Below are 22272 nucleotides of genomic sequence, written 5' to 3'. Positions count from 1 at the left end.
ACCGCACCGTCGGGTATCGGTCTTGCGCTCTCCATTAAGCAAGGTACCCTGTTCCTTGCTCTGGAAGCGGGCGGTGGGTCTGCAACCTGAGAGTGAGAGGAGGCAGTCAGTGGACATTCGGTCCCTAGCTTTCGAGCAAGCGAGAGCGGGGACCTCATCCCTCCCAGCTGCCGGCACCTGAAGGAGGGAGTTCAGGGGATGCTTTGGGATAAAGTAAAATGGACAAGAAATCCCTTTTCTTGGGCTGCCGCTCTTCCAAAAACGTAAGGCGAGTGGCTCCTGCTTCCTTCCCCTCTCTCGGTGTTCAGCACTTTCTACCGGGTGGTGCAGGCGGTCAGGCTATGCGAGCTGCGCTGCAGCTGCGGAAAAGGGAACTGAAGTGCCCCGCGGAGCAGCCGAGTAGACACGGGCAGACCAGTGCCATCCCCCTCCAGTCAAGACCTGCTCAGATTTTCTCCCTTGTCATCACCTGCCTGGGGGGTCTCTCATTTCGACCCCTTCCATGTCGAGCTAAGCCTCACACCGTGGATTTCCCTTCCCAGACATCAGAGTTCTCTGCCTTGCGCCGGATATCTTGAAGTTCACTGGAAACCTGAAATCCGAATGTTCTGGCTAAACTAAAGGGGCGCGATTAGGACAGTGGCTCCCTCAACAACCTTGGTCTTTGGAGTGGATTTCTGCCAACTACTAAAAGTTACAGCTCTTGTCCGTAACTTCCCCGAGCCCCCGAATCCTCCCAGGAAATTTCTGCGAACACCTTGAAACTTGGTCCATACCAGACCTCTTGCTGCAGTTGGGGAGAGGGGTTGCACTTGGCGGGAGCGCCACCATCTGGACACAGCAGCCCCCGTGCCCCGGGTAAGGTTGGGACCCACGTAGGTAGGGGGGTGGTCAGAGGACCGATTCCGCAATGTATTTCATCATTGAGGCTTTTAACCGGGGGAGGGGGGGAACACTGCTGAAACCTAAAATTTCAATTTCTCGAGCTAAAAAGCCCTAAGTGAAAATGTGTTCCCTTGCTTAAAGGTGAAGATCCCTCACCCATCCTGTGCTCACTATCAAAAGCAGGAATCGGCGCGGATTAAACAATCTCCCGCCGGGAGCCTTTTCACATTAATTATCTCATTGCTCCTCTAGGCTGCAACTCTGGCCGCTTGCTCTCGCACAGCTGGACTTAGCCAGGATTTTCCCATAAAGGCGGCCCAAGACCAGCTCTGCTGTCCTCCGTACCCTACTGTGTGCCTGGAGAAGAGGCCAGCAGCCAAAAGCCAGTCCATATCATGGAGTATTTCGTAGGACCCACGTTAAGTTGTTCATACTGATTTCCCGAGGGTTTGAATACCTTTCACTTGTGAGAGGGAGCAGTTTTGAATTCAAATAATCAAAATTAAATTGAAGAGAATAAAAGGAAACAAGCATTTCACTAACTTAAGACACTTGATCACTAACTTAAGACACTTGCACATCAGGGATACATTTTCTCCCAAGCATACTTGTAAGGAGCAATTGCAAACTATTACAAGCATTTTAATGCTCCCACATGATGTACTTCTGAGCTGAAGTAGCCCTAGAGCTGGCAGAGTCCCCTGCTACAGAAAGCTACATGTAGATGTACTTTGGATTTCCTGGCATTTAGGAGTAGAGGGGAGAAAGAGAGTGAAATGACCCTCTACCCTGTACCCCTGTTTGGACACTACTTGACTATGACATCTTGGGACTTCAATTTTGCAGTACTGAGATGCCAATGTTTTAATAACCTAAAGGGAAAGAATTATGTATCTGTTTAAATTAATTTTCTTATTTTGAGGGGGAGGTTGGTACCAGAGATTGAACTCAGAGACATTCAACCAAGGAGCCACATCCCCAGCCCTTGTTTGTATTTTATTTAGAAACAAGATCTCTCTGAATTACTTAGTGCCTCGCCATTGCTGAGGCTGGGTGATCCTCTGTCTGAGCCACTGGGATTACAGGCACACGCCACTGAGCCTGGCAATTTTCTAAACATTATCTGAGCACTAAATAAAACAGTTGGATATTGAATCAGTCATATGGAAATATAAGGGAGAGAATCAGGCCCTGTTTGAGAGGGTGGGTCAAATCTTATGTGCAATAAATTCAATTGCTTTGCAACAGTTAAAGGGGAGCCCTTTACCGGGTATACAGCAGAGTGTATAGTTTAAGATTTTAAAGGTTTTTAAATTCTCTTCCTAAAAGGCCTTCTAGGAAGCCAAACTGGAGGTAGACAGCTATTATGATATAGAATCAAAATACAGAACACCGAAGATATTCCCAGAGGAATGAGAAAACAAATGGTACTTTCAGCTCAGGAATGGGTGACCTATCTGTGCACATGAGGATGGTGCCTGCATCTTCTGAGGCCTAAAGGGCAGCAATGGTGGAAGGTTGTCTTTCATCAGGTCTTCTAGGTTCTCAATTAACCCTTAAGCACTATAACACCTTGCCTGTAATTAGTGAGTGTAGTTTTACTTTTTGTTTGCTTGTTTATTGTTAGTACAAGGGATTGAATCTAGGGGGTGCTTTAGCTACTCAGCCACATCCCAAGCCCTTTTTATTTTTTTATATATTTTTTTATTTTTTATAATTCAAATTTGTTATATATGACAACAGGATGCATTGCAATTCATATTACACATATAGAGCACAATTTTCATATCTCTGGTTGTAATTATATTTTATTTTGAGGCAGGAATTCACTGAGTTGCTTAGGGCTTTACTAAGTTGCTGAGGCTGGCTTTAAACATGCAATCCTCCTGCCACAGCCTCCCGAGACACTAGGATTACAGGCATGTGCCACCATGCCCAGCTGATTAGTGAGTATTGTTTTAAATAAGCATTTTATTGTTTTCTAAAGCTCATCAGAGATATATTTTCTCCCAACAATATCATTAAACAGACAGGAACCTGAGGCCTAAAGAGGTAAAAGAACTTGCCCAAGGTCATGCCAAGTCTATTGGAGGAGCCCAGGTTTAGATTCAGGTTCAATTTCTGCTCAGCCTTGAGCCTTTCTCCTGTATCCCAGCTTCATAAGATAGTGTTTTTCTCTGGGACTTGATCAGGTAAGTATTGCATTCTTATTTTTGCTTTTCAGTTGCTGTTTGCTGTTACTGAGATGTAACTCCCATACCATAATAATCACCTTTTAAGTTGTACATTTCAGTCATTTTTTTGTTTATTCACAGAGTTATGCACCTCACTACTAATTTCAGAACTTTTTCATCCCCCCAAAAGAAACCCCAGAACAATCAGTATCCCCTCCTCACTCCACTCCAGCCATCTCCCACCTCCTAAAAAATCACAAATCTGCTTTTTGTCTCTGTGGATTTGCTTATATTTACATTTCATATAAATGAAACCATACAATATGAGGTGTTTTATGTCTGACTTCCTTCCCTTATCATGTTTAAGGGTCCACTGATGTAGTAGCATAGATCTCACTCCTACTAAATAATACTTCATTATAGAGATGGACCACCTATTATTTATCTATTCATCCATTTATGGACACTTGAATTCTTTGCACCTTTTCATTATCATGAGGAATATTGCTAGGAACATTTTCTCTTTTAGCCTCAAGCGGCCCTGGCTTGTGAGAGAAAGTGGATTGCCTCCTAAACCTGCTACTGCTCTCCCCGTTTTAGACACTCCAACCTCCTCTGGCCAATGTTTCTCTGAAAGTACTGAATCACTTGCTAAAGTTACATTACACTATCGGATGATGTTCTAATGTATAAAACTGACAAGATGAGGACAGGAGTTCCTTGGGATATCAGAGACTGTATTCAATGGGCTCAGGCCCCAAGATCTGTTGCCTCTAGACTCTAATTCCTGGGCACTCTGCAGCATCAGAGACCATCACGAGTGTGGGACATACAAACTGACTTTCTTTTTCACTGCCCATCTCACCCAGATGAGTCCCTGAACTGACATATGCCATGTCTTTTCCACAAGAAAGATGAAGCTGAACTGTCAGCATCAGAAGGAAAGTGTGGAGGCTGGTTGGTCCACAGACCAATCAGACCCCACATCTATAAGCAGGGAAGCTGGGTATTATCAGAGCAAGGGGTCAGTCTAAGCTAAGGAAGGTCTGGTTCCAGGTACACTCAAGGAGTAAGGTTGAAGTCTCAAAGGAGCTGAGCAGGGATTTAGGCAGGAATCAAATCATTGGAAATATAAGCCAGTCAGGTCATAATATCAACCAACTCAAAAACAGTTTGGGACAGGTGCTGGGTTTTTTCATAATCAGAGGATGTCTTATCACATTACCTAACCAACTTTAAGACATTATTCACATTTGTTAAATGAACAAAGAGGATGATTGTCCTCTCCAAATCCTCTGGGCTTAATTCATCATGGTTAGAACCACTTTATCTTCTCCCTGTGCTTGAGTCATTAGAGAGAATGGGACACATTCATTTCCTTTAGTGCAATCAGGGACTCACCAAAATAATTAGCAGCCGATATTTCCAGGATCTTAGCTTCTGAAAGACTACAGGTTAGATGGTTCAAATCAAAGGGTGACCAGGGAGAGAAGTAGCACATTAATTACTTATAGTAACACTTGGACTCTCTTCCCCCTGTACAATTTACCTGCTAATTAGAGCTTAATGATATCCATTTTCTTAGCTTCTCATTGTAGCCAAGCATAATCACCCATGCATTTAAAGACTGCTCCTTTTATTAATCATCCTCATAACTTTGGATGTAACAAGCCCTGTACCATTTGTTGTGGGAGTTCTGCTCCAGTCCATCCTACTGCAGCATATAGGACATAGCTACCAACCTGGACCAAATGGGTCCTCTATCTCACCAGCAGGTCCACCCAGCTCTAATAAATGCTAGCATGGATCAATGGGTGCTTCTAAATGCCAGACTATTCTCAGGGCTTAGCTTGTATATCATCCTTTATTTCTGATAAAAGCCTTATAAGATCGGCACAATTGTTATCCTTTCTTTACAGATGAGGAAACTGAGGCCCAGAGAATTTAAGTCACTTGCTCTATGTCACACAGATATCAGTGGTAGAACCTTAAGTCTAACTTGGGCAGTCTAGATGCCAAATTCATACCTTAACCACTACACCTCTGATTTTTTGCAGGCCACACCTGCTTGTTGGCTCTAGCACACTGGTTTTCAAATTTAGTGCACTTCAAAGCTGCCATGAGTGCTTAGGGGAAATGCAGATTTCTAGGCCTTCTCCAGTGATTCACTTTCAGTAGGCCTGTGGCAGGGCCCCAGAACTTGCATGCTTCCCAAAGGGCTCAGGTGATTGATTCTAATAAAAGTGACCCAGAAATCCCTCTTGGAGCAACTCTAATTCTACCTTCTCTTAGCTCCTAGCCAAGTAGAGAGTCTAGGCCTTTCAGTCAATGACCTGGCCCTGGGGGGTGCAACCCTGATACAACTTTTATACATTAGTTCCAGTTCATGGAATTTGGCTTTGATCCTCACACTGAACCCTACTCTGTGTCTTACCACAAGGTAACAAGGTTCCCAGCCCAATTCTTGACAATAACCTGCTGAATTCAGTGAAATAGGGCTACCTTACTGTCCTAGAGAGCACAGGCCTGACATCAGCTACCTTACTGTGGCCAGACTCACCCTGATGGCCTGCCTATGTAGGGCTGCCTGCTTTAGCAAACAAAAACACAGGACACAATACAACTAAATTTCAATTTTAAGTAAAATCTTAACATAGTACATCTCATGCAATATTCAGACATGCTTATTCTAAAAAAATCATTAGAAATTTTAAATTTCACCAGGCACCCTGTATTCAATCTGTCAGTCTTATAACTGAGGGCTGCCTATTGCTGATCCTGAATGAGTCAGATAGAACTTGGCATTGGCTGATAAAAGGGTCTCCTTCCTGTCTTTTCCCCTAAAAGCGGGTCAGTCCATTCTGGGGAGCAGGGGCTATTGATCCAGGATTGGAGGAGCCCAGCTCTTTCTCTCTGGCTGTCACCTTGCCATCCTGCCTCTGGCAGATATTGATTCAGCATGTTTCTTACTTTCACCAGCCTCCTTTATTTGCTCAGGAGATTCATGACCCAGCCTTGAATACACACCTGCCTCCCATTTGCCTGATATATCCAGCACTTTCAAATTGTACCTGTGTTCAGCTATTTGACTGCAAATTGGCCTCAGGCATTCTGAGTCACTTGCATTTCTGTGTTTTGATTTAAGACTCATATCTGAAACCACTGTGTGCTTTCTACCCATAGCATCTTATAAATATGGCGAGTCTCTCAGAATCTCAATTTAAGCCACCCTGGAGACTTAACTTTTGTAGGTTCTTTCCCTGGACTCCCTAAAATGAATTTTATATACCCGATGTAACATATCTTCTAAGTCACAGTATCTCAGAGCTACTTCCTGATAGATAAGCATCCACCTGGCTACTTTTGCACATGAGCATTCAGAAAAATTTACTTCTATTGAAATAACTTTGCACCTAGCCAAAGAAATGGGACTGTGTTGCATTACTTCTGTGTCTACCTGAGGCTGGAAGGAGGCCCTGGAGTGCAAGGTGGGGATTGTATGTATGGGCACCACTTCCTCAAGCTGGGTGTGAGGAAGGGAGAGGAGAGTTGTGCTGGGTCAAGGGGAAAATGTGGTTGTTAGGAATTACTAAAAGGGACCAAAGGACGGTTGCAAGTTAGTCTCTTAGTAGGGTCATTCATTTGGTCAGAGAGTCACTAAAGGAAAGCATGGGTGCTTTCCACAAGAAGAAATGAATAAGGCAAACAGACCCATCCTAGCCTGAGTCTAAAAGACTTCAAGATTTCACTGTGTTTCTTTGCTGAGGCCAGACTGATTAGCAAGACTTAAAATCCCAGAGAATTAGACTGAGCAGACACTGTATTCCTAGAATACAGGAATACTGACCGCACCACCTCCACACCACGGCTTTGAAACAGAAATCAAAAGCACTTTCTGGGACTTTCCTTATGGCCTGGCCTGCAAAGCTTTGATTCAAGAAGAACCTGACATGGTAGGTGTCAAAAGAAAGCCCTTTGCATCTGTTCACGGATACCTAGAAGATCCAGTGCTTCTGTCCGAGTTCATAGTTAAACTTTACTTTCTAATCAAGATTGCCTTGCTTGGCCAATGTGCATTCTAAAGTCTGCTTCCTCTTCTCCCTGCGACACACTGATTCACTCCACACTCATTTTTTTGTTTGTTTGTTTTTTGCAGTTCTGCGAGAGAAAAATTGAGAAATAGAACAGACTGGAGTCCCAGAGACACACCCACATATATGTGGGCATTTGGTATTTGACAGACCTGACATTGCAAATCAGTGGGGCAAGGATGGATTCAACTAATGATTCTGTGCCAATGGGATTTTTGAACACATATAAAAATGAAATTAGATTCCTACTTCACACAGACATAAAATCAAACAGCTAAAATTAGACCTAATGTGATAGGAACGATTATAAAACTTTCATTTTTTGTCTATTCTTACCTCACTGATCTGCAATGTCCTCTCTGTCAAATACCAAATGCCCACTTATGTGTGGGTGTGTCTCTGGGACTCTAGTCTGTTCTATTGGTCAACTTTTTCTCTCCCTATATCAAAACCACATGCTCTTAATGGGTTTCAATTCTTTTTGAGAATATACATAGAAGTGGAATTGCTGGGTCATAGGGTCATTCTATTTTCATAGAAAATCCAAATGAAGCAACAGAAAAATTACAATTAATAGAAGTTTAGCAAGTATATTGGAATTTACAATTCATCAAAATATTAAAGTATCTCAATATGAAACCATCTGAGTTTCTGCAAAACCTCTTTTTGAAAGATAACAAAAAATAAATGCGAAAATATACTGTGTTCATGGGTTTAGCAAACATATCATCTGTGGATAAGGCCAGATTTGATTCCTCTGTTTCTTTCCTTGCCTTACTGTGGTAGTTGCAACTTCCAGTAGAAATTATGACGGCAGACATCTTTGTGTTTTTCTGATCTGAAGGAATGTGTGATACTACCAGCAAGTTTGTTTATATAGCCATTATCAAGTTAAGGAAGTCTTCTTTAACTCCTAGTTTGCCATAAGTTTTTAAATATTTATTTATTTATTTTTAGTTGTAGTTGGACATACCCTTTATTTTATTTATTTATATGTGGTGCTAAGGATCGAACCCAGGGCCTCGCACTTGCTAGGCAAGTGTTCTACTGCTGAGCCGCAACTCTAGCCCCAGCCATAAGTTTTAACATGAATGTATATTGGATTTTATTAAATACATAATCTGTCTTTGTTGAAATATAAGATTTTCCTTGTTAATGTGATAAGGTACATTATTTTATTTTATAGTGATCAACCAACTTTGTATTTTTAGATTAACTCAAGGTGGTCACCCCTCTGATTTATTGCTGGATTCTATTTGTTATTCTTTTATTTAGGTTTTTGCATTTCTGTTCATAAACAAAATCGCTCTCTATTTTTGCTTTCTTGTAGAGTACTTTGGGGTTTATTATGAACATCTGTGTTTGTTTGGTTAGTTGGTTGGTTTTACCCCATAAGTTGGGAAGTATCCCCCAGTTTTCCATTCTCTGGAAGAATTGTGTAAGAATGTTTCTTGAAATATTTGGTGCAATTTGTTAATGAATTTTATCTCATCTATAGCTTTCATTATTGAAGTGTTTAATTACTGATTAAATTGCTTTAATAATTACAGTATTGGTCAAGTTTCTATTGTAAATTTTGGTCATACTTAAATTTTTATTGTTGTAAAAATGCATAAATTTACCATTTTCACCATTTGAAGTACACAGTCCAGTGGCATTATGCACATTCACACTGTTGAGCAACCATCACCACCAGCCACCTCCAGAATGGTTTTCATCTTGCCAAAATGAAACTTGTACCCATTTAAAAAAATAAGCCTCCAGGGACTGGGATTGTGGCTCTGTGGTAGAGCGCTCACCTCACATATGCAAAGCCCTGGGTTCGATCCTCAGCATCACATAAAAATAAATAAGTAAAATAAAAAGTTACCAAAAAAAAGCCTCCATTTTTCCCTCCCCATTCCCTGGAAACAACCATTCTACTTTGTCTCTATGAATTTGCCTATTCTGGATATTTCAGAGAAGTAGAATCATACAATACACAGCCTTTTGGTCTGGCCTCTTTGAATTAGCAACATGTCTTCAAGGTCCATCCATGTAGTAGCATGTGTCAATAGACACTTGTGTTGTTTCCCTATTTGGGCTGTTCTGATGTGAATAATACTGCCACAAACACAGCTGTACCTGCTTTCAACTCTTGTGGGTATCTACCTAGAAGTGGAATTGCTGAGTGATATAATCTTTCTACTTTTGCTATGCTATTGATATTGTCCTCTGATGTTCAAAAGTTTTAAATTTTTATATAGTTTAGTTCATCCACTTTTTTGTTGCCCATGCTTTTGATGTTCTATCCAAGAAATTATCGCCAAATTCAATGTCATGCTTTTCCCTATGTTTTCTTCTATGAGTTTTATAGTATTAGTTCTTGCTTTTATATTTTCATCATTTTGAATTAAATTTCTATATTATACAAATGGTTCAGCTTAATTCCATTCCATATGAATATCCATTTTCCCAGCCTCATTTGTTGAAAAGACTGTCCTTTCCCCATTGAATGGTCTTGGCATCCTGGTAAACCGTGTTCCCTACTGTATCCCATTGGTCTATATGTTTGTCTTTATGCCAGAACCACATTCTTTTTTTTTTTTTTTTCATTTTTTTATTTGTAGATGGACACAATGCCTTTATTTATTTATTTTTAGGTGATGCTGAGAATTGAACCCAGTGCCTCACACATGCAAGTACTCTACCGCTGAGCCACAACCCCAGCCCCAGAACCACATTCTTTTGATTACTATAGCTTTATGGTGCTTTAAGTCACAGGAGGTGTAAGTCCACCAACTTGTTCTTGTTTTTATCAAGTACTTTTGCCCATTATTTAGGGGCTCTTGAGATTCTATAGGAATTGTGGTATGGATTTCCCTTCTTCAATTAAAAAAAAAGCATTGGTATTTTGATAGAGATTGAATTGAATCTGTACATCACTTTATGTGGAATTAAAATCTTAAAAACAATATTTCTTCCAATTCATGAACACAGGATGTATTCCTATTTATTTGTATCATTTTAATTTCTTTCAGCAATATTTTGTAATTTTCAGTATTACAAATCTTTTACCTCTTTGGTTAATTTTATTTGTATGTTTTAATCTTTTGCTGCTATTTTAAATTGAACTGTTTTCTTAATTTCCTTTTAGAATTGTTCATTGTTAATGTACCAAATCTCAACTCAAAAGGATTGTGTATGTTGACCTTGCGTCTTGCAACCTTGCTAGGCAAGAGCTTCGCCACTGACCCACAACCCTAGCCCCCTTGTCTTATTCTTTTATAAAATATTTTTTTAGTTGTTGATGGACCTTTATTTTATTCACTTATTTATATGTGGTGCTGAGAATCGAACCCAGTACTTCACACATGCTAGGCGAGTGCTCTATCACTGAGCCAGCATGCCAGCCCACCCCTTGCCTTATTCTTGACCTTAGAGGAAAGGTTTTCAGTCTTTCACCATGGAGGATTAGCTGTGGAATTTTCATATATGGCCTTTATTACAGTGCATAGTTTCCTCTGTTCTTAGTTTGTGGAATGTTCCATGTATCATGTATCATGGCAGGACCTTGAATTTTGTAAAATGCTTTTTATGCATAAATTGAGATGACCACGTTGGGTTTTTTTTCCTTCACTCTATTAAAATAGTTTATTCCGATGATTTATTCTGTATGTTGACACATCCCTGCATTCCAGAAATAAATCCCACTTGATCATGATGCATAATCATTTTTTTAATTAATTTTTATTGTTGGTTGTTCAAAACATTACATAGTTCTTGATATATCATATTTCACACTTTGATTCAAGTGGGATATGAACTCCCATTTTTACCCCGTATACAGATTGCAGAATCACATCAGTTGCACATCCACTGATTTACATATTGCCATACTAGTGTCTGTTGTATTCTGCTGCCTTTCCTATCCTCTACTATCCCCCCTCCCCCCTCCCCTCTCCTCTTCTCTCTCTACCCCCTCTACTGTAATTCATTTCTCCCCCTTGTTTTTTTTCCACTTTCCCCTCACTTCCTCTTGTATGTAATTTTGTATACCCCTGAGGGTCTCCTTCCATTTCCATGCAATTTCCCTTCTCTCTCCCTTTCCCTCCCACCTCTCATCCCTGTTTAATGTTAATCTTCTTCTCATGCTCTTCGTCCCTACTCTGTTCTTAGTTACTCTCCTTATATCAAAGAAGACATTTGGCATTTGTTTTTAAGGGATTGGCTAGCTTCACTTAGCATAATCTGCTCTAATGCCATCCATTTCCCTGCAAATTCTATGATTTTGTCATTTTTTAATGCAGAGTAATACTCCATTGTGTATAAATGCCACATTTTTTTTATCCATTCGTCTATTGAAGGGCATCTAGGTTGGTTCCACAGTCTTGCTATTGTGAATTGGATGCATAATCATTTTAATTTGCTTTGCTAATAAGTATTTTATTTACCATTTTGCAACAATGTTCATAATGGATATTGGTCAGAAGTTTTAGTGTCTTTATCTGTCTTTGGTATCAGGGTAATATTGGTGTTATAGAATGAGTAGGAATATTCTATTGTTATGATTTGGATATGAGGTATCTCCCCAAAGCTCCTGTGTTAATGCAGGAATATTCTGAGGTGGAATGATTAGATTATGAGAGCTCTAACCTCATTAATTCATCCTAGTTTGAATGGACTAACTGGGTAGTAACTGTAGGCAGGTGGGATATGCCTGGAGGAGGTGTGTCACTGGGGCTGGGGGTATGCCCTGGAAGGTGTACATCTTCCCTGTAGCCACTTCCTGTTGTTCTCTCTCCTTCCTGGCCAGCCATGAATGGAACAATGTCATGCCCTTTCATCATGTTGTTTTGCCTCACCATTGATCCCAGAGCAATGGACTCAGACAACCATGTACTAAATCTTTAAAACTATGAGCCAAAATAAACTTCTCTTCTTCTAAGTTATTCTTTTTTTTTTTCAAATGTTTTGTAGTTGTAGATGAACAGTATGCCTTTATTCTACTTGTTTATTTTATGTAATGCTAGGGATTGAACCCAGTGCCTCACTCATGCTAGGCAAGCACTCTACCACTGAGCCCCAGCCCCAGCCCCCTCTAAGTTATTCTTGTTGGGTATCTTGGTCACTGTGATGAAAAGCTGATTAACACATTTATCCTCTTTAATCGTTTGAACAATTTTAGGAGTGTTGTACTAATTCTTCCTTAAATGTTTGGTCTGATCCTTCATTGAAGTCACCTGGTCCTGGACTTGTCCTTGTTGGGAGGTTTTTGACTATTTATTGAATCAATTTCCCTTGCATCCATCTGGAAAAGGAGCACATTTACTTCTAGTTTACTTATCTTGAGGTTATAGCCTTTTGGGGGGGGGGTCTCAGTTTTTTATGAGGGAAGATTACCTAATAGACTCCACTGTGATCCATCCAAATTTCAAGTTTGCCAGAATCACCAAATATCTTCAAAAAAAAAGGATTCATCCCATTAACCTTTATGAGTTACCATGTTTCTTCGATTTCAGATTTATAATTTCTTTCTCTGATGTTAGATAGTTTGTGATTTTTAAAGATTTTTTTAGAAACACATATTTTATTTAATTTCCATGGCTGTTTCCAGCAAATGAGTTCCATTACATTTTTGTGAATTTGGAAGTCCTTGATCCTTTTCATTTTCAGTGAAAAGACTCTTCCTCCCAGCAATGGTCCCTGTGTTCTGAAATGAGTGGTCCAACTGCTCTGTGTACAGCTCTCCCTCAGTTTTTCAGGCTCATGTGTCTCTTGTCCTCTGGATCATGCCTCAAATATAGTCATTAGAACTTTGTATGAGTGACACCCTGCCTCTAAATAAAATACAAAACAGTGGTTAAGTGCCCCTGAGTTCAATCCCTGGTACCAAAAAAATGAATCTCTGTTATGAAACTATTTATATTGTTATTATGGATTTTATATTTTTATCCTTTTATTGTTTAGTGGAGTCTTAATGGGGCTTAAAGATAAATAGGAGTGCTCAATCTACCATCTTTTAGTGGTAGCCCCCTTTGCTTTTCAGCCCATTGTAACCCAGCTTTTGCTTTCACCTCTCTCCTGAAAGAGTGGTGAAAAGTCACCCAAACATAACCTCCATGCTCCTAAATACAATGGGTACTTTCTTTTTCTCTTCTTTTTTTTTTTTTTTTTTTCTTGGTACCAGGGATTGGACCCGGGGGCACTTAACCGCTGAGCCACATCCCCAGCCCTTTTTAATTTTTATTTCAAGACAGTGTCTCACTAAATTGCTGAGGCTGGCCTTGAACTTGCAATCCTCCTGCCTCAGCCTCCTGGGATTACAGGTGTGCTTACTGCAACTTGCTACATGGGTATTTTGTATTTTTCATCCACATTGCATTTGATACAACTGATGACTCCCTCCTTCTTCAAACACTCCCTTCTCTTTAATTGCATGGCAACATACTCTGTTGACTCTGTACTTACCTCTCTGGTGATTTCTTTGCCTTTTCTCCTCTATCCAACATGTAAATGGGTACTAAACACAGACTGCAAAGGACCTGATCTGTCTTTCAGGTTCCATTCAGTATGAGCAAATTGCTTCCATTCTCTGTATTTGCATTTATGATATCTAGAAGCATTTCCAGCTCTAAGATTTTATAATTCTACATTTTGAAGACTTTCCCAGGAAAGGAGATGATAGTAAATAATGTCTATGAAAGCTTACTAGAATCAAGCCAGTTCCAGCCAACAATATGCAATGCTTCTTATGGAGTAGGAACTTCCTTAAAGGAACAAATACTCTTTGGGGCTCAGTAGCTTTCATGTAGCTGTGTGCATGTGTCACTAAATGCTTTTTCCTAAAGTCCTATCTGGTGCTAGACTGGAAGTGTAGGCAGTAGTGTTTAGTAATCTTACCTGGGCTGGTGTCAGAAAAAGGATTAGCAAAAGAAACACAGTCTCAGTCCCCTCCTTGAATCATAGTGACACAGATATATTAAGGCCAGCTTGAAAAAAAAAATCAATCCTCAGTGAATGAATCATGTATATTCCGTACTCTGTAAGAAATATGAAATAATATAAGAGACTAAATATAATTTAGTCTCTTATATGGGTTCCAAAATCAAATCATTATGAAACTTTGATGGTGAGGGGAAAGAAATTAGCTCCCCACCTCACTCCCCCACACACACCACCACCACCCTGGTCTTTCATTTTTTTTTTGGTAAAGTCTAAATTTCCCAGATGTCTTAGGATTTTTCACTAGTTAAATTTTCTTATGGGATATGATTTTTTGGGAAAAATAAGCATTCAGCTTATGCTCAGAATGGGGGAAAGGCATGGTAACTCATCTATGGCAACATGTGTTCAGAAAGAATGAGAGAGAACACATACATAGTATACTCAGGATGGTTTGAGACTGATTTCCAACCTGGAACTGCCTAACAGAATTTCCCATGATGATGGAAGGATTCTCTAGCTCCAATGTGGCAGATGCTAGCCACATGTGGCTACTGAACATTGAAATGTGACAGTGTGACTAAGGAGGTAGTATTTTATTATATCTAATTATTAATTAATTAATTAATTAATGTAGATTTACAAGTCTGGTCTGAGTGGACTGGCTTTCCTCCTCTGGGATCCCTATACTCATTCCTTCTCCCCTGACTCAGTCTCCCCTCTTCCCTCCTGACCCCTTTATGATCAGCTACATATGTTTACTGTTTACGCTAGTAGCTGTACAATTCTAGAAAATAGGCTTTATCCTAGTACCACAAAAAAGTATAAGAAGAAAATAGGATTTAGTTTTCCCATTTATACAATCTTGCAGTCGGTGTGCATATAGGAGTGAAATAGATAATTTCCAAGAGCCCTTTTGATTGCAAAGACTATCCCTTCTTTCTGCCCCTACTCCCACCACCTCAGAGAAGGGTCCTTAAAAAGGCCTCCAAATGACAAGGGCTGGAGTGTACATCATGAAAATAAGAACTGCTGAGAAGCCCCGAGGACCCAGCTGAGCAGTAGTCATTACATCTGGTAATCTAGATGAAAAAGTGGATTTCTTTCTTTCTAGTAGTGCTGGGGATTGAACCCAGGACCTTGTGCATGCAAGGCAAGTACTCTACCAACTGAGATATATCCCCAGCCCTGAAAAGGGGGGTTTCTGAGGCCAGAGCTAAACAACAGAGCAATAAAAGGAAGCTTCTATGAGTTAGGTAGGCAAAGGAAAGCCCCTATAAGTGGTTCCCTGTGTGAGTTGAAAAGTCTGTGCTGGGGGTGGGGACCTCGGTTGGCTTAGACAATAATACCCTGATGGGGGAGTGGAGGTCACATGAGGAACGTAAGCTGGGCTAGGATCCCCCTATCTGGAGAGCCTGAGAACCCAGAGGGGCTATGGAAATGGGGAGGAAAATGTTGCGCTTCTGGTCTGCAGCTCTTGAGAGCAGAGCAAAGTTTCAGGGTATTGAGGTCCAGGGGATAGGAGGAGTCCAGGAGACAGATGGATTTATGGGAAACCAAGGAGACCAAAAAAAGGGGGCTGGTGCATCTGAGAAGATGGGAAACAAGGTGAGGACAATGAAAGGACCCAAAAGGGGAGATGAGAAGAAGGGATGAATGTAAGGGTCCCAGTGGAGGAAGGCAGGACAAGTCTTCTTAGACCAACCTTCTAGAAAGTTCCTGGGCAGGGCCAACCACTGAGACATTTTCAAGGATGGGTTCTGAAGTCTGAATGTCTAGCCCACATTCTGGTTCTACCGCATAGGTTCATGTTGGTTTAGATGTCACATTGCCAATTCGTGCCTCAGTTTTTCCCACTTGAAAAAAAAAGGGATAATGAGCCCACCCTCTGGGATCCTTCTAGATGCTGCTCATGTGTAAGTATACTACAGTTCCTTTCATTTACCTAGCTAAAACTCTATTATGCACTGTATTCAGTAATTTTCTTCTTTTCACCTAACAATATGTCTTTGCCATCATTCCTTGACATCCAGGAGGTGGGCAGTGTTCATTACATAACAGTATCTGGAGCTACAGGGTACAGTTTCAAATCCTGGCTCCATACTTACTAGCTGAGTGAGTCCACACAAGTTATGAACACTCTCTCTCTAGCAAGCTCATCTGAAAAATGGGTGTCAACCATGTAAGCTTCTCACCATTATACTCTGCACTTCAGTGTCTAAATGACAAATTCATGGAAGATGAGTTGGTTTTGCCAGTTTTCCCCTGATCAACAGTATATGGTTAGTACTGCTTCCCCATGCCCACACCAACACCATATTGCTAGCAGATATCTTAACTTAAAATTGTAATCAACAACACTTTTATGCTGTTGTACATATTGCAATCTAGATGTTTGTGTTCTTCCTATATTTTGCTGAATATCTGCCATTATTAGCTCATAAATATATTTTATGGTTGTTTATAAATGGCAAGGTAACAACTGTCTTACAGTTCCCTCTTTCATGATCAGTTCTCACAAGCCATGTAGTGATGCTTCTAAGGCCATCAGAAGAGCATCTGGCACTGGGGACACTCAAACTCAGAGGTCCTGCTAGCAGACTTCCTTGGGTCCATACATATTGCAGTGGAATTTACCAGTACTCCCTTCAGACAAGAAAAACTGATTTAGAACCTATCATATTTGGTATTAAGCTAATGGAGCCCATTCTATTTTCAGACGCATCCCACTGTCTGAACCTTTGGTTAATTTGCAGCAGGGTCATGTGGACTCAGGGTGGTTTGCTGGAGGTCAGTCAATATGTCAGGAAAAGAATGAGGTTGGAGTTGTGGAGAGAATTGTTATCATTTAAGGGCTCAGTTCCAGCAGCAGGAGCTAAGTAAGCCGTTTGTCATCTTCAAAATACATGAACAGATGACCCTTGATAAGCAAAAGCAACTGTTATAAAATGGTGATGTCATTTTTAGGGCAGTAGGAGGGAAGGTAGTGGTTGAGTTCTTCTGTTTGTGTGGGAGTTTGTCTACTGTTCCCCTTACTCTGTACTAGAAATAAGGAAAAGAAGAAAGTAATAAATGAATAATAGATCAATTTAGGAAATATTAGCTATTCATAGAATTAGGAGACATTCATTAAAAAGGTTTTAGGAGCCAGAGGTCATCTAGTCCAGTCCCTTCTGGTACAATTGAGACTATTAAGTCCCCAAGAGAGGAAATGATCTGATCACAGATACCAGGCATGGAATCCAAGCAAGACAGTTGCAGTCTTTTTAGTTCAGTATGAGTGCCCCAAGTCTCTGGCATGCCCCAGCCCTGTTCTGGGTTCCAGAGGCACAGAGATGAAACAAGCAAGCCCCTAACTCAACTGGGATCCAGTTCAGGCTGGGCAGAAGTGTGGTGCAAGGCAAGGTTGGGAAAAGAGCCGAGAACAGAACAAGCAAGTCATGGGTGTTTAAGTGAAAGCTGAAAGGAAGGCTTTAACTACAGAGTCTGAGTCCAGGGCTTTCTGGAGCAAGATACACAGGAGAGCTTGGCTCCATTTTCTAGATCAGGGAAAGTGGGAACCTTCTGGAGGACATGTCCCCCCCAAATGTTCAGAATGAAATCATCACTTACAAGCCTTGTAGCTTATCTCCCTTCCCCAGCATTGTAGAAATCAAAAAGTGATGATGTTTATACAAAGGTGACAATGCCTCTGCATTTCTCAAAATCACAGGGTAGCAAAAGTCTTAAGAAGCCAAATGATTAGGTAGAGTCCATGGAGCTGTGTTAAGGGCAGGAGCGTGCACACACAGATCATACAGTGGGGCTGGGGATGTGGCTCAAGTGGCAGCGCGCTCGCCTAGCATCCGTAAGGCACTGGATTCGATTTTCAGCACCACATAAAAATAAAATAAAGATATTGTGTCCACCTAAAACAAACAGATCATACAGTATTTCTTTAATTTTATACACAAAAAAAAAATTTGAAGGAATTAAAGAAGGAAACAGGTGAGTTTTGTTTTTTTATGTACCGATCAGATGAAGCCTTGCAGCAAAGTTGGGGTGATGAGATGTTCTAAGAGAAAACATTTCCTTCATTTGCGGAGAGAATATTATATCCGAGGGTCCCCAGTGCAGTCTGAATTACAGACGCTCAGTGAATAAGAATGAGTGCCTCATGCTCACGCTGTATCCCCAGCCTGCCCCTAGCACTTTAATTAGAGTAGCAGGAAGATTGTCCCACTAGCTCTCTGCAAAAGACTTGCAAACAAGCCAAACTGGCTTAACAGGTGAAGCCCCTAGAACTGGTTCTTCCCTGTGGGGCTGGTGATCGTACTGGCTGACTTGAAAATGAACTGATTTGAAATTCTTATGAAATGCAATTGTGCTTGCTTATACGGTCACTGAATCATCTGAGCTGATGAGAATATAATGACACAGTCACGACTTGCTGAGCTGTATGCCACTTGAAGCTTGTGATCTATACAAAAGAAGATGGAAGGTTCCTCTGGGAAAAGACTTCCTGTGGGGCATTCAAAATCCTTGATGCCCCCATCCCCAATCTCTCCCTGCTCTTCAGAGGAAAGGTCATTGCTCCCCCAAAATACACATTCATGTGCCAAGTATTCCAAACATTGTTATATGTCCACGTTTTCTCAGGAGAAAATATCTAAGCAAAGGTTTTTAATTCATGACCCACAAAGTGTTTAGCAGCATTGGACCCCCGAATGGTATGCCACTTTTGTGTACGTGTGCAATTTTTCAATTCTCAGTACAGTCTGTGACTGTCAAATGATTAAGTCAGTGTTTCACATGATCTAAGAAGGTTCCAGAGGGATGGGCAGCCTGTTACTATGGGCAGAAACGCAGGAACTGTTAGCAGCCAATCACAGTCACACCTGAACATGTTTCCAAGAGCACTGAATCTATCTCTAAGCACCTCAATGACACAGTGGAAAATAACTGAGCAAATAAGCCCACTGCTTAAACAACAGCACCCCCAGCGTGCGCAGTGGCAGCACATGTACCAAAGAACAATTCTTCAGCAAGCAATTAGAACTGATGGCCAGAGATGCTGGTGCCCTGGAAAAGTACTGGTTTCCAGCCAGCACAGGCAGCAATTCATCATGAGCAAACCAATTATGCCTGCCTACCACCAACCTCCTGAGGATGCGAATATCCAAGGGCTTTGTGCTGCATATTGGAGTCAGGCAGACTCTAAATCAGAAATCAGAACTCTGGGATTCAAATACTCGTTTTGCCACAAAATTCCCAGTGTTCCTGGGAAATCATTTCACTCCTTGAGGCCTTTATTTGTTCTAATCTACAGCGTTGCTTTTAAGCACTAATGAAGGCCCCTTAGGCCCAATTAGGGCTAACTCCCTGCATAGAAAATAATGCCAGTCCCATAGCTACCACTGCTCTCCTTCCTCACCAACTGAGAGTGTAGGCATCAGCATACCCATCCACCTGCTTCAATATACTAATGCAGAGGCCGAGATTAGGGTGGGGCCTCATCCTACAATGAGCCAGTAGGTCACTTTTCACAGCCCCCACCCCCAGCTACAGCAAAGCAGCTTTGCAGCAGTGGAATTGCTAGGGAATCCATTTCTTTATTTTGAAACATGTATGATGGACCTCAGTGAATGTTTCAGCATGAAGAGAATCACCTAGCGATCCCAGCCTCTTTCCTCTACTGACCCTGGGCCAAAAGCAGAAAAGAAGGTGGCTCCAGTACTAGGAGGCATTTGGGGAGGCCAGGCTGAGTCATTCGGAAACAGGGGATGGTAGTACAGAGAGATCTGCCCTTGAAAGTGTTATGTGTGGTACTGCAGAGATAGGAAATCAGTCCACTCAGGACCCCATGGCAAGGCAAACCTGGCTGCACCCAAGGAATTTTACTTAGCAAGTCTCAGTCTTACAATGGTTAAGGAAGAATATGTCATTCTTTTTGCACGAGCGCCCTCTCGTGTCCAGAATAGATCTTGACACACTGACGAATTTGGAAAGAAAACAAAGGGCATTCTGCTTAGCAGCTTTTCTTAATTCCACCCCAAACATACCTCCAAAACATGGATAAATGCAACTAAGGAAATGAAGTCATATCGGGGTGGATTTGTGTATTTTCAGGAATTCTAGGTGGGATTCTACATGTGGATCCTGAATAAGTAGGACCAACAGTGCAGACAACGCCCAACAGCCAAACCTAGGCCCTGGAAATATTGCTATTTTTCATGATGCAAAGTTCTCATGTGCATATGCACATCTGTGCTTGTCATGTTTACTTTATATAATCTGTTGGTCCATATCCACAAATTCAGCCAAGGATTGAAACTATTTGGGGAAAAATTGCATTTGTACTTGAACAATAAACCTTTTTCTTGTAATTTTTCCCTAAACAATACAATGTGCTAGGCACAGTTGCACACACCTGTAATCCCAGATACTCAGGAGGCTAAGGCAGGAGAATTGCAATTTCAAGGCCAGTCAGCAACTTGGTGAGGCCCTGTGTGAAAATAAAGTAGAAAGGACTAGATGTAGCCTAGCAGTGAAATTCCCAGGGTTCAATCCCCAGTACCAAAAAAAAAAAAAAAAAAATACAATTTACCAACTATATACATACTATTTAAATTGAATTGTGTATTCTAAATAATCTAGAGATGACTTCAAATGAACTGGAGAATGTATGAGGACTATCTGCAAGTACTACATCATGGTATATAAGGGACCTAGGCATCTACAGATTCAGGCATCCACAGGGGATCCTAGAACCAATCAATCATCTTCCAATACTGAGAGACAACTTTATTTTTACAGAAAATTGTTTCTTTCAGAAAGCTTGTAAAACATATCAAAGTAAAGCTTCTGGTCATAAAGAAGCAACAGAATCTGGAAATATCCATCTACCATAAACAACTGAAAGTTGGGCATTAAACAAGGGGCAGCACATGAATGTAGTATCCAAGATAAGAAAAGACAAGAGCCCAAACCTTGGAACAGGGAGGAGGGACTCAATCAGAGCACAGAAGGCTTCCTGAATTGAACAGTTGGTCATCAGGAGTTCAAGGAGTTTGAGGCAGCTGGAATGTGGGGGACAGAAGCAACTACATGGAGAAAGGCCCTCAGTATGTGAGAAGGGTCATCTATGAATCTTTACCGAGTACCAGACTGAACCAGGAGTATATGTGGGAATTTATTTCTTTGTTTTGGGTACTGGAGATTGTACCTAGAGGCTCTTTACCCCTGACTCACATCCCTAGACCCCCCCTTTTCTAATTTTGAGAGAGGGTCTTGCTAAATAGCTTAGGGCCTCACTAAATTGCTGAGGTTGGTCTTGAACTTGCAATCCTCCTGCCTCAGCTTCCCAAGCCATTGGGATTACAGGTATATGCCACCATACCCAGCTCTGGGGAGTTTTAAATCCAACTATTCCCAGAACTCAAACAAAACTAGCTGATATTTAGGTGCTGGCCAGAAAGAGTAGAGATAATCACATGTTAGTAACACATCTGAGGGATCCCAGGACTAAAGGCAATCTTAGGCATACCCTAGGGTTGAAACTGATCAACAAGCAACTTGCTCCTCTGCTAAAACAAAGTCCAAAAGTCCAACCTTTATTTTGTAACAGTGATTGTTCTCTAACACTGAGCTTCACCCTTTTCATTCTTTGAGACAGGGCCTCACTAAGTTGCCAAGGCTGGCCTTGAACTTGTGATCCTCCTGCCTCAGCTTCCTCAATTGCTTGGATTACACACATGAAAGAAAATAAAAAATAGACACCCAAAAATGTTATGTTCACAGTGTCCAGAATCCAATAAAAATCATTAGATACACCAAGAAGCAGGAACATGTGACCTAAAATCAGCAGAAATATCAGACCATTAAAAATAAATGAACAAGATGGTGAAACTAGTAAGACTATTTCATTAAAACAGCTCCTGTAACTAAGGCCACATAATTAAACATATGCAAAATGAGTTTAAAATATATATATAATCTCCAAATGGAACTTCAGTGTAGAAAAACATCATACCTGAAATAAAAGTTTCACTGGATAAGCCTAATACCATACAGATACCACAGAAGAAAAGATACATGAACTTGAATACAGCAACAAAATTTATAGGAAATGAACAAGGAAAGGTGGAACATGCTTGTAATCCCAGTAGCTCAGGAGGCTGAGGCAGGAGGATCACCAGTTCAAAGCCAGCCTCAGTAGC

This window comes from Callospermophilus lateralis, chromosome X (assembly GCF_048772815.1).
Source record: "Callospermophilus lateralis isolate mCalLat2 chromosome X, mCalLat2.hap1, whole genome shotgun sequence".
NCBI classification, from domain to species: Eukaryota; Metazoa; Chordata; class Mammalia; order Rodentia; family Sciuridae; genus Callospermophilus; species Callospermophilus lateralis.
Note: the sequence above shows the minus strand (reverse complement) of the source record.